The sequence below is a fragment of the Lemur catta genome, chromosome 18, assembly GCF_020740605.2.
Source record: "Lemur catta isolate mLemCat1 chromosome 18, mLemCat1.pri, whole genome shotgun sequence".
NCBI classification, from domain to species: domain Eukaryota; kingdom Metazoa; phylum Chordata; class Mammalia; order Primates; family Lemuridae; genus Lemur; species Lemur catta.
This window is the reverse complement of record NC_059145.1, coordinates 4,809,787-4,822,547: the sequence shown is the minus strand read 5'-3', so window position 1 is coordinate 4,822,547 and position 12,761 is coordinate 4,809,787. Positions and strand designations below refer to the sequence as shown.

At 37.8% G+C, this 12,761-nt stretch overlaps 1 pseudogene; it reads right to left on the bottom strand.

Annotated features, from left to right (window-relative positions):
- Window positions 1-8,526: 8,526 nt before the first annotated feature.
- LOC123623616 lies at window positions 8,527-12,098 on the bottom strand (annotated as a pseudogene).
- Window positions 12,099-12,761: the final 663 nt, after the last annotated feature.

Genomic DNA, 12,761 nt, shown 5'->3' with positions numbered 1-12,761 from the left:
TTATTTGTTTTTCTTGCCTATTTGCTCTGACTAATCTTTCCAGGACTATGTTGAACAGAAGCAGTGGGAGTAAGCATCCTTGCCTTATTCCTGGTCTTACAGAAAAAGTTTCAGTCTTTCATCATTGAGTCTGATATGGGTTTTTCATATAGGTGCTTTATTATATTAAGAAAGTTTAGTTCTATTCCTAGTTTGTTGAAGGTTTTTATAATGAAAGCATATTGTATTCTTAATTAATCCCTTCCATAGTCTTATCATTGCTGTCCTTTATTTCACTTATCCATAAGCTGTAATCATGGAATATGTTGTTATTATTATTTTGAACAATTATCCATTGGTCCAATTAAAAATAAAAGTCATCTCTATTTTGCTCTTATATATTCTCTATTGCTCTTCCTTTCTTTATGTAGATCCTAGTATGCACAAAACATGTCTTGTTATATCTCCCTCAGTTCCAAAATTCAGTGCATGAAGTGGGGGAAAGTCTCTCCCCATACCTCATAATCCTTTCATTAACTGCACCACAGAGTCTCTCACAAATAGTGTATCAGTCATCTTTGTCTTTGGTTGTGCTAAAACATTCATCTGTCATCTCGTTGAATATCTTCCACTGCATGTGGAATAGCTACTGTGTTTAAGTCTCTTTGGCTCATTTACACTCAAGTAAAGGGCCTATGTGGGCCCTGAGTGTCTGGAGTATTGGCAGGTGATGTGTCTGTCTCTCCTCAATCCGAGTGTCCCTGCTCCAGTGCTTCTGAATAACTTCTTTTAACATTTCTTGCAAGGCAGCTCTACTGGCTAAAATTTCTACTTTTTTAAAAAGGCAAAAGTAGACATTTTGGTCTTGTACCTGATCTTAGAGGAAATGCTTTCAGTATTTCACCATTGAGTACGATGTTAGCTATCAGCTTTTTGAAAATGGCCTTTATTATGTTGAAGTAATTTCCATCTATTTTTAGTGTTTTATCATTACAAGGGTGTTGAATTTTGTCAAATATTTTTCTCTATCAATTGAGATGATCATGTGTTTTTTCTTAAATATGTTAATGTAGTGTGTTACATTGATTGCTTTTTATACAATGAAATTTCTTTGCATTCTACAAATGAATCCCACTTCTTCATGTTGTATAATCCTTTTAATGTGCTATAGAGTTTGGTTTGCTAGCATTTTGGTGAGGATTTTTACATCAATGCTCATAAACAATATTGACCTGTAGTTTTGTTTTCTTGTCATGTCATTGTCTAGCTTTGGTATCAGGGTAATGCTGGCCTCATAAAATGAGCTTAGAAGTGTTATCTTTAATTTTTGGAAGAGTTTCAGGAATGGTGGTGTTAATTCTTCAAATGTTTGGTAGAATTCTCTAGTGAAGCCATTAGCCCTGGGCTTTTTTGTGAGATCTTTGAATACTGATTCAAGCTCCTTACTAGTTATTGGTCTGTTCAGACTTCCTATTTCTCTGATTTAATTTATGTGTTTCCCAGAATTTATCTATTTCTTCTAGACTATCCAATTTGTTGGCATACGGTTGTACATAGTATTGTCTTATGATCTTTTTAATGTCTGTGGCTTCAATTTTAATGCCAATCTTTCATTTCTGATTTTATTTATTTGAATCTCTTTTTTTAAGTTAATCTAGCTAAGGATTGGTCAATTTTGTTTATCTTTTCAAAAAAGATCTCTTAATCTCATTGATTTGTGTCCATTGTTTTTTCTTTTCTATTTTGTACATCTCTGCTCTAATGTTTATTATTTTCTTCCTGCTGCTTGATTTTGGTTTAGTTTGTCTTATTTTTGTAGTTTCTTGAGGTATAAAGTTAGATTGTTGATTTGAGAGCTTTGTTCTTTTTAATGTATGCATTTACAGCTATAAAATTACCTCTTAGCACTGTTTTGTCCAAATCTCATAAGTTGTGGTATGGTTTTTAAAAAAGTATTATATATACACATAGTAGTTGTACATATTTGTGGGGTATATGTGATACAAGCATACAGTATGTAATGGTCAAATCTGGGTAATTGGGATATCTATCACCTCAAACATTTATCATTACTTTGCATTGGAAACCTTCCAAATTTAGTCTTCTAGTTATTTTGAAATATATAATAAATTATTGTTAACTATAATCACCCTATTATGCAACTGAACACTATATCTTATTCTTTCTATCTAATTTTACTTTTGGACTCAGATTGTGTTAGTCTGTTTGGTATTGCTATAAAGCAAATAGCTGAGACTGGGTAATTCATAAAGAAAAGAGGTTTATTTGGCTCATGGTTCTACAGGCTGTACAAGAAGCATTATGCCAGCATCGGCTTCTGGTGAGTGCTGCAGGGAGCTTTTCCAATCAAGGTGGAAGTGGAAGGGGAAGCAGGTGTGTCACATGCTGAGAGCAGGGGCAAGAGCAAGAGAGGGTGTCAAGCTCTTTTACACAATCAGCTCTCACATGAACTAACAAAGTGAAAACTCACTCATTTTCATGGAAAGGGTACCAAACTACTCATGAGGCATCTGCCCCTGTGACCCAATATCTTCCACTCGGCCCCACCTCCAACACTAGTGATCAAATTTCAACATGAGATTTGGAGGGGCCAAACATCCAAACCATATCACCTATTAACCAGCCATTCTATATTCCCCCTCCTCACTATACTTCCCAGCCTTTGTAACCACCATTCTATTTACTACCTCCATGAGATCAATTTTTTCTTTTTAGCTCTTATGTATGAGTAAGAACATGTGATATTTGTCTTTCTGAGCCTGGCTTATTAACCTAATGTCCTCCAGTTCCATCCATGTTGCTGCAAATAACAGGATTTCATTCCTTTCTATGGCAGAATATTATTCCATCATGTATGTATACCACTTTTTTAATACATTGATCCATTGATGGACACTTATGTTGATCCCATATCTTGGCTATTATGAATAATGCTGCAATAAACATGGGAGTGCAGGTATCTCTTCAACATACATATTTCCTGTTTTTCGGATATATACCCAGAAGTAGGATTGCTGGATTAGGTTTTTTTAATTTTTCATTTGTCTCAAATTATTTTGTAATCTCCCTTGTGACTTTTTCTTTGACTCATTGGTTAGCAGTGTGTTGTTGAATTTTCCCATATCTGTGGAGTTTCCAGTTGTCCTTCTGCTATTGATTTCTAGTTTCCTTCCATTGTGATGATACAATATACTTTGTGTGGTTTCAATCTTCTTGAATTTGCTAAGACTTGTTTTGTGCCCTAACATGTCAACTATCCAGGAGAATTGTCCACATGCACTCAAGAAGAATATATATTCTGTTGTTTTTGTGTGGAATGTTCTGTGTATGTTTGTTAGGTCCAGGTGGTCTATAATAGTCTTCAAATCCTCTATTTCTTTACTGAACTTCTGTCTGCATATTCTATTTATTATTGAACGTGGTGTTGAATTCTCCTGTGATCATTGTATTGCTCTCTCTTCCGTTCTTCAATTCTGTTGGTTTGCCGCAAATATTTAAGAGCTCTTAGATTTGTTGCATAAAGATATATAATTATATCTTCCTGTGTAATTGAATTTTTATCATTCTTTGTCTTTTATAAAAATTTTGACTTAAACTCTGTTTTGCCTAATATTAGTATAACAACCCCTACTCTGTTATGATTACCATATGCATGAAAAATCTTTTTCTAACCCTTAACTTTAAGGCTATTTATAAATTCTTTCTTGGACAACATATAATTGGATTATATTTATTTATCTATCACTCCAGTCTTGGACTTTTAATTGAGGAGTTTAATCTATTTACATATAAAGTAATTACTGATAGGGAAGGACTGACTATTGTCATTTTGTTAATTGTTTTTTGTGTGTTTTGTAGCTTTTTTGTTCCCCTTTCCTTTCTTACTGCCATCCTTTATGCTCTGTTGATTTTCTATAGTAACATACTTTGATTACCTTCTCATGTTCTTGTGTGTATATTCTACAGATATTTTCTATCTGGTTATCATTGCAATTATATCAAACGTCTTAAGGTTACACCATTATGTTTTAAACTTAAACTTAATTTCAACTACATACAAACACTCTACTAGTTTACAGCTCTCCCTCACCTTGTTATGGATGTCACAAGTTATACCTTTATATTTTTAAAATAGAATTATTTTTACTTTATGCTTTTGTCATTTAATTTCTATGCCTTCAAATTATAATAAAATAGGTTAATATATTTGTCCATGTAATTACCTTTACCTGAAAACCTTAAATTTTCGTATGTCTTCATATTGCTGTCTGTTTCTCTTTTGTGTCAACTTGAAGAATTCCTTTATCATTTCTTGTAGATTAGGCCTAGTGGTAGTGAACCCCTCAGCTTTTGTTTACTAAGAAAGTCTTAATTTCACCTTCATTGTTGAAGAACAATTTTGCCAAATGCAGTATTCTTGGTTGACAGATATTTTTCTTTCAGTATATTGAATATATCATCCTACTACCTTCTGCCTGGCAAGATTTCTGCTGAGAAATACACTGATGATCTTATTGAAGCTACCTTTTATGTGACAAGTCACTGTTCTCTTCCTGCTTTAAAGATTATCTCTGTCTTTGACTTTAGATGATTTGATCATAACATGTCTCAGTAAGTTTCCCTTTGGATTTATCCTAATTGAAGTTCTTTGAACCTCTCGAATTTATATATTCATTTCTTTTTTTCAGATTTGGGAAGTTTTTGGTAATTATTTCTTAAATAACCCCTGCCACTTTATCTCTCTCTTCACTACCTGGAATGACCTTAGTGTGTATATTGGTCTACTTGATAGTGTTCCATAGGTCCCTTAGGCTCACTTCACCTCATTCTTTTTTCTTTTTGCTCCTTTTGCTAAATTATTTCAAATGATCTGCTTCAAGTCCACTCATTCTTTCTTCTGCCTGATCTAGTTTGCAGTTAAATACCTCTACTGAATTTTACAGTTTAGTTATTGTATTTTTTAGCCCCAGAATTTGTTTGGTGTCAGGCCACTAGATTAATATTACTATATTAGAGACAAAAATGATTTTAGGAGTTTTGCAAGGCCTTGCTCTGAAGGAATATGTGAACGTGTTAGTTCACATATCAGAAGCTGCCTCGCCTCAGGAGGGCATCTCAGTGGTCAGTAGCAGCTGCTTTCCAAGGTGATGCTGCAGTCTCAAGCCTGTGGTTTTCACCTGCTTTGAATGACAAAGCAGGATTGCATGGAGCCACGGGATGGGAGCTGATCAAAGAAGTGCCCACCCGAGAGACAGAGACCTGTGGCTAAGAGAAATTAGCCCAAGGGACAGCTTTTGCTTGACTTCTGAAGATCTGTCTCAATACACAATAACTAGATAAAGTATGGAGCCACTATGTCTCTGTTTAACTTTTCTGCTAAAGTGATAGTTCTATCTTAGAACTTAGAGGTTTGTCCTAGAAAAATTTTGTAACAATTTGTTCACATAGAGTTAATTAAGGAATCAATAGAAGACTTGTGGGAGACCTTTAACCTAAAAAGAACTACCTATTATTATGTAAATCTGTTACCCCTGGCAGCCGATCACTGTACCTATAAATACTTATCTGAAAATTTAGTCCCTGCCCTAAAATTCACGGGAATGTTTTGAGAACACCCAAGTACCTCCACTATATCTATTTTCATACATCTGTTCTTTATAAACTGTATTTTTGCTTGTGTGTATTGTTTTATTTCTATTTTCTATTATTTTCTCATCCTTTGTGACAACCCCTGCCTGAGTGACCTGATTCTTTGCTGAAAGCATAGCTAACTCCCCATAGTTTGGTTCCTTTTCACAGCTTCTATCTCTTTGTTAATATTCTGCTTTCATTCACACATCCTTTTTTTGGATTTTGTTTAGTTGTTTGTGTCCTCTTTTAGCTCATCGAGCATCTTTATGACAGTTATTTGAAATTCTTTGTCAGGCATATAATATATTTGTGTTTTGTTAGGGTTGTGTTCAGGAGTTTTATTTTGCTCCTTTGACTGGATCATGTTTTCCTTTTTCTTTGTATGTCATGTACCCTTTTGCTGACATTTTGGCATGTGAAAAAAATAAACCACCTCTCTCAGTCTTTGCATACTGGCTTCATGCAGGGGAAGGCTTTCACCAGTCAGCCTGGCTAGAGGTTCTAAGACCTTTCTGATCTTTTCTGATTTGTTGCCCTCCATGGTGTCTGCCTGCAGAACTGCAGTTCTAATGTGCTGTGATGCTCACCTCTGTTTTCAGCAACTTTCGACTTATTTTGTAAGTCCTATCAACACTCTGAGTCAGATGAGAGAGAAACCAATCACAGGGGATGCCCGCAAATGTATGAGAACATTAGATGCATAGTCCACTCTTTCACTTCCATCCTGATTTTGGAATTTCAATATGCAGGGTTTCCTCCTGGAAGTACTGCACTATATTGCAGAGGTGGAGGGACATGGATGGGCATGGAAGATGCCACAAATCTTCCTACCCCTTTACCTGGAATCCTTTCTTGGTTTTACATTGTTTTCAGTGCTATAGCTTTTCAACTGGCCTCTAGAATTTTCACAAAGGTATTCTGGTTTACATATTGTTGTATTGCTGTTAACTAGGTGCCTCTGTGGGAGAACGAGTGGCTGAAGCTTCCTAGACCACCACTATACTGACATCATTTCTTCTTTTCAGCATTTTCCAGACAATGCTGCCAGTTCTTTCAGTGCTCCAAGTCAAGCAAGACAGAAACCAGTCCCCTGGGCAGCCCCCAGACAAAGTAGACTGTGGGATGCACCATCCACTCTTTTATTTCCATTCCTAGGTAAGATTCTCATTGTGAAAGATTTCCCTCTAGTTGTACTGTACTAAGTTGTATAGGGGAGGGGCACAGATAAGTACACGAAACACCATGAAGCTTTCCACTGCTTTCACTGAAATCTCTTCTTGGTTTTATGATGGCCTGGATGCTATTGCTTCTAAACTAGTCTCTAGAGTTCTCACTTAGGTATTCTGATCCATATATTCTTGTTAACTTGGTGTCCCTGTGTTGGGGGTAACAGGCTTGCAGCATCCTAGTTTGCCATCATGCTATCATCTCTGTTTCATTATTATTCAATGTCAGGTAACACTGGGTTGAATCTCTGAAACTCTGTTTAACAATACTTATTTCAATTGCTGTATACAATGAATTGTGGCCTAGTTGAACCACTTTTTTTTCAATAAGAATTTTAAGACAATCATAGATTTGCAAGCTGCTTTTTAATTTTTTTATTTTGAAATAATTATAAATTCACAGGAAGTTACAAAAATAATACAGTCCTGAGTACCCTCCACAAGCTTGCTCCAATGGTAACATCTTACATAACTATAGTACATTATCAAAATCAGGGAACTGAAATCGGCAGAATACTGTTAATTAGACTATGGGCCTAAATCATATTTCACCAGTTTCTGCATCCATGTATACATGTGTGTATAAGTGTGTGTGTGTAGTTTTATGTAATTTTATTACATGTGCAGATTCATATAACTACCCTGATGATACCGTTCTATCACCATGAAAGGCCTCCCTCATGCTACTTCTTTGTAAAGACATCCACCCTCCTCTTCTCTAACTTCTAACAACCACTTATCTGTTCACAATCTTTATATAGAGAGAATATTTTGTAAATAAAATCATACAGTGTATAACTTTTTGAGATACTAGTTTTTCCTTCAATATAATGCCCTTATTATCCACTTAAAGTATCCTCTGTACCATCCAGTTTGCTAATGTGGTGCATTATACTGTTTAATGTTTGGTTATTAAACTGACCCTGCATTCCTAGGATAAATCACTCTTTGATGTACCATCCTTGAATATGTTGTTAAATATGATTTGCTATTAAATAAAATTTTATTCAGAAATTTTGCATCTATGTTCTTGAAGGATGTTAATCTATAGTTTTCTATCATAATGGTTTTGGCTGATTTTGGCATCAGGGTAATATTGATTTTTTATAATTAGTTGGGATGCGCTCCCCACTCCTCAATACCTTGAGCCTGGCAGAGAGTAGGCACTGAAAACATATCCCAGGGGTTATTTGAAGTATGGAAAATTAATGAATGTGAAATAAATAAACTAGGTTGTACTGGGGGGAAGTGTAATTTAAGAATACATCATGAGCAAACACTATGCCATCAACAAGATGCAAGCATTATTCACATTTATTTTCTCTTTAAACTTCTCTATGACTCCTGAGGAGGAAATCACTGTCCCTGATAAATAAGTGAGGAGCCTGAGAGGTTGTGACTTATCTAAGATCTCTTAGCTGAATGAAGTTTTCACAAACTAAATCCAGTGTCTACCTTCCTCCCTTGCCACCTCCAGGTAGTCCCACATGGATGTCATGGCAGTCCCCATGACTCACTCCCACATGGATGGGTCAGTCTCCTCTCAAATGCAACCCATCACTGCTGGCTATATAGGGCTTTGGGGCTGTAAAGAGAAACCTTAGTAACTTAAATGAAATTGTAAGGCATGATTCCCTCTGGGCATCAGTTCTGCAGATGAGGGCCATGGTCACTTGTATGGAGGGTGCTCAGTTTTCTGTGTGGAAGGGTATGGAGATATTTTGAAAGGGGGCTTTTTACTTGGCACTGGACAGATGACTATGGGAGCCACATTTTCCTCATCATAGGCCTCATGTTGGATATAGGGTCTCCATAAGCCTTCAAACTGATGTGTCACGATATAAATGAGGGAGTGATTATTTATACTGAAAAAAGAGATGGACCCACCCTCACAGTCCAAAAACACCCCCACTCATTCAGGGGCAGTTCTTGGTAAGGGGTTGATTCTATAGGGATTGATCGCAAAATACGAAGATCCCACCTCCAGTCCAAGGACCCAGTACCCATTGTTGGGAGACAAAGTCACATTCTCTGTACTTCAGTCCACGTCATCCCGGCACACTCCCAAGTACCACACTTTATTGTGTCCTACATCCACTTCCCAGTAATGTTTCCCTGCCTGAAAACCCTGGGGAGCCACCACACAAATTCTTGCAAATCTCTTCTCTGAGTGGGGCACCTCCTGGGGAGTATTGCTATAGCATACAGCTTTCATATCAAAAATGTGGAGCTGGGGGTGAGCCATGTCTGGGTCCAGAGTCACCTCCACTGGTCACACTGGGGAAAGGAGAAAGAGTATAAGTTACTATGAGAGGGGGGACCTAAACTGGGCACTGGGGTGACCTTCTCTGACTCTACACTGACTCAGGTTGAGATTAGGTGAGGTCTAGGAGACAGTCTCCACTGGACACTGCTCCTTCAGACCCTCCCTCATCTCCAGTGCAAGCTGGGCCCTCACCAACTAGCCAGCTGGAGAAGCCCAGCTGTAAGATCATAAACTCCTGTTTATTATCCTAATGCTCCCACTATCCTCCCATGTAAGCCCATTATTTAACTTTGTGAGACTTTGAGTGACCCTGCTATTCAGCTTCTTCCCATCTTCAGTTCTTGCCCAATTTTACTTACTTCCCCATCATCTAAGCCCACTGGCCAGTTACTAATTCCCTCAATTTCCTGGAGTTTGTGTGTGACTCCCACCCTAGCTGATGCTCTTCTTCTTAGATCTTGGCTAAGAAGCATGTCTGAGGGGAGCTGCACCCTGGGGTCAATCAGAACATCAAAGATCTTCATCTCCAGTTCCTGTGTGAACCTCAGTATCATGCAGCAACCCTGTATCTGTCACTGGTCAGATCCCTCTCCTACACACACCCAAGGCTCTTTCTCATTGTCAGAACTTTGGCATTTGTACCTGCATGTTTCTGTTACTCTCTCAAATCTGAAAACAAGCAGACAGAACAGTCATATCAGCACTGACATGGAGAGCAAGGGACATGGAGAGGAGAGGGACCAAATATGGTTGCCTTTTTTGGGTCAAGGAACCACGAGAAATCTGATGAGGGCTATAAGTCTTCTATACTAAGTGTACTTCACCTGGTACCTGCTGACAGTTTCAGGGTCTCCACAACCCTGAGGCCCATCACAGCTTGCCTATACATGGACCCATGGGTCTCAGTTTATAAGATTCCATAAAGAAGGGACATAAAGGAAAGAGAGAAATGTGGAATAATGGCTTCTTTCACCTGCCTGTCTGTGCATCTTTCTCCATTCTGAAAATGAAATGACAGAAGAAGCTCATATCACAGATAAGAGGCCCAGGGGATAATGTAGAGGAAAGCTCTGCCTGTAATAATACTCTCACCCAGTTTTTCCTATAGTTTTCCTGAAACAAAAAGCAGAATATTCAGTGCTGATACAGGCCTGGATAAAGACTCAAATAATCAGGCCAGGTGGAAGCTTAGGGAGATACCACACAGGTTCTTCACCATCTGAGTCCACACACACTCAAAGAACTCACGAAATTGACAGTTCCTCTCTCCACAAAATGTATCACTAGGCAAAATTTGTAGACAATTTTAGGGGGTTGACAGACCCAGTTGCCCACTTTAAACGCCCTAAATGTCTGATGACTGATTCGTTATTGTGATGGAGAGAGGAAACCAGCTGCTGTTATTGGCCTGTCCATGCTTCCTGTCCAGTCTGGAGACAAGATAGGGAAGAGATGGCCCAAACATGGAACAGGAAGGGACCCAGGAGAACTATGTGTGGAAGGCTCAGAACATGACATGACATGACACTTACCCAATTCTGCCTGGATTTTCCCTGAAACAGAAACGGAGTGTTTAGTGTCAACACAGGAATGTGTAAGATACAAATGCAAACCTGGCTCCTTGCTTAGGTGGGACAAGCTGTGAGTATGAAGGACAAGGGCTCTCCTAGGACTCTGCTTTTGTGCCTCACCCCTAGCTCCTATACTGAGCATCTCTGTTGGGTAAAACAAGGCATCAGGATCATTCATACTGAAGAGAGGGACAGGATTCTAGGATCATGTGAAGGTTAGGTTGCAGGTTATCAGGAAGAAAGTGGGAAGGTAGAGAAGGTGAGATTGTATTGCCTCCAAAGAGGAGAAAATTTGTTCTTGGGGTAAAAATTCCATAGTTAGTGTGGATATTATTTCATTGTGTTGTCTTCACTTTTATTTCCTCTTGTATATAGTCTTTTCAACTACAGTGAAACATTTTAATGATGCCTTGGTATACGTCCTAGAAATTTATATTAGTTTTATAGGTTCTGAAAACCATTCATTCCTTTAAATATGGGCTCTCTGTGATGTACGATGGGCCTGACAGTGCTGGAATTTCCTAAGGGAATCATTTCAGGCCAGCATAGAGGAGAATGAGGACTATGTTCTCCATGGCCAACGTGACAGAGCCCTGGTGCCCAGGGCTGTAAGAACAGACACAGGAGGTGGGAGAATCCCTGATCCTCACCCCACTAGACCATGCATCAGCCATAAACCCATGCTTCTCTCTCTTTCATTTACCCTGGGATTTGGAAAATGAAATCCTCATCCCAATGATAACAACACATACACCAAAGCAGAGTAATGTCAGTAAAATAGAAGCCAGGAACCAGGGTGAAGGCTGGAAAAATGTCTGTGAAAAACAATTCCACAGAACCCTTAATGTTTGCTAAACAGTTAAGACAATTTAATTCTCATTTAAAAAATCTCATACTTCAAGATGAAGAGGATATTTTTCTATAATTTCTGCTTTAAGTTTAAAACTTTGCATTTCTGAATGTCTTGATTCATCTGGATTTTCTTTTTGTATATAAAATGAGGCAGTTCTATATAATTTTCTTCTAAATTGATACCAACTGTGTCAGCAGCATTTATTGAATGGGCTTTTCTTTATACACTGTTACACACATCATCTTTGTCTACATAAATTTTCTGTTTGGGCTTGAATATGTGTCCCTGTTCTCTGTTCTGTGTCATTGGCCCACTTATATATCTCTGTGCCATAATTTTGACTGGATCAATTATCACAGCAATGGAGTATATCTTGATATATACTAAACTGAGATTATCAGTTTAAATTTTTTTTATTTTAATCGATTTTGGGGGTACAAGTTGAATTCTTCTATTACGTGTATATACCGTACAGTGGTCGAGTCTGGGCTTTTGGTATACTCATCACCCAAGTAATGTACATTGTACCCCATAGGTACACTGTACCCCATACTCTCTTGTGAGTCTCCAATGTCCATACCACTCTGTCTGTCCTTGTGTAGCTATGGTTTAGCTCTCACTTATAAGTGAGAACATGTGGCATTCATTTTTCTGTTCCTGAGTTACTTCAGATAATGGCCTCCACTTCTATCCAAGTTTCTACAGAAGACATTATTTCATTCTTCATTATGGCTAAGTAGTACTCTATGGTGTGTGTGTGTGTGTGTGTGTGTGTGTGTGTGTGTGTGTGTGTGTGTATACCACATTTACTTTATGCACTCATCAGGTGATGGGCACTTAGGTTGATTTCATGTCTTTGCAATTGTGAATTGTGTTGCAATAAACATACAAGTGCATGGGTTTTCTTTGATCTAATGATTTCTTTTTCTCTTGGTAGATACTCAGTAGTGGGATTATAGGATCTAACAGTATATCTACTGTTAGTTCTTTGAGAAATCTCCATACTAACCTCCATAGAGGTTGTACTAATTTACATTCCCACCAAGAGTGTGCAAGTGTTCCCTTTTTACTGCATCTATTATTTTTGACTTTTTAATAATGGTAATTCTAACTGGAGTAATATGGTATCTCACTGTGGTTTTAACTTGAATTTCTCTGATGATTAGTGATGTTGAACATTTTTATATGTTTCTTGTCCAATTTTGTATCTTCTT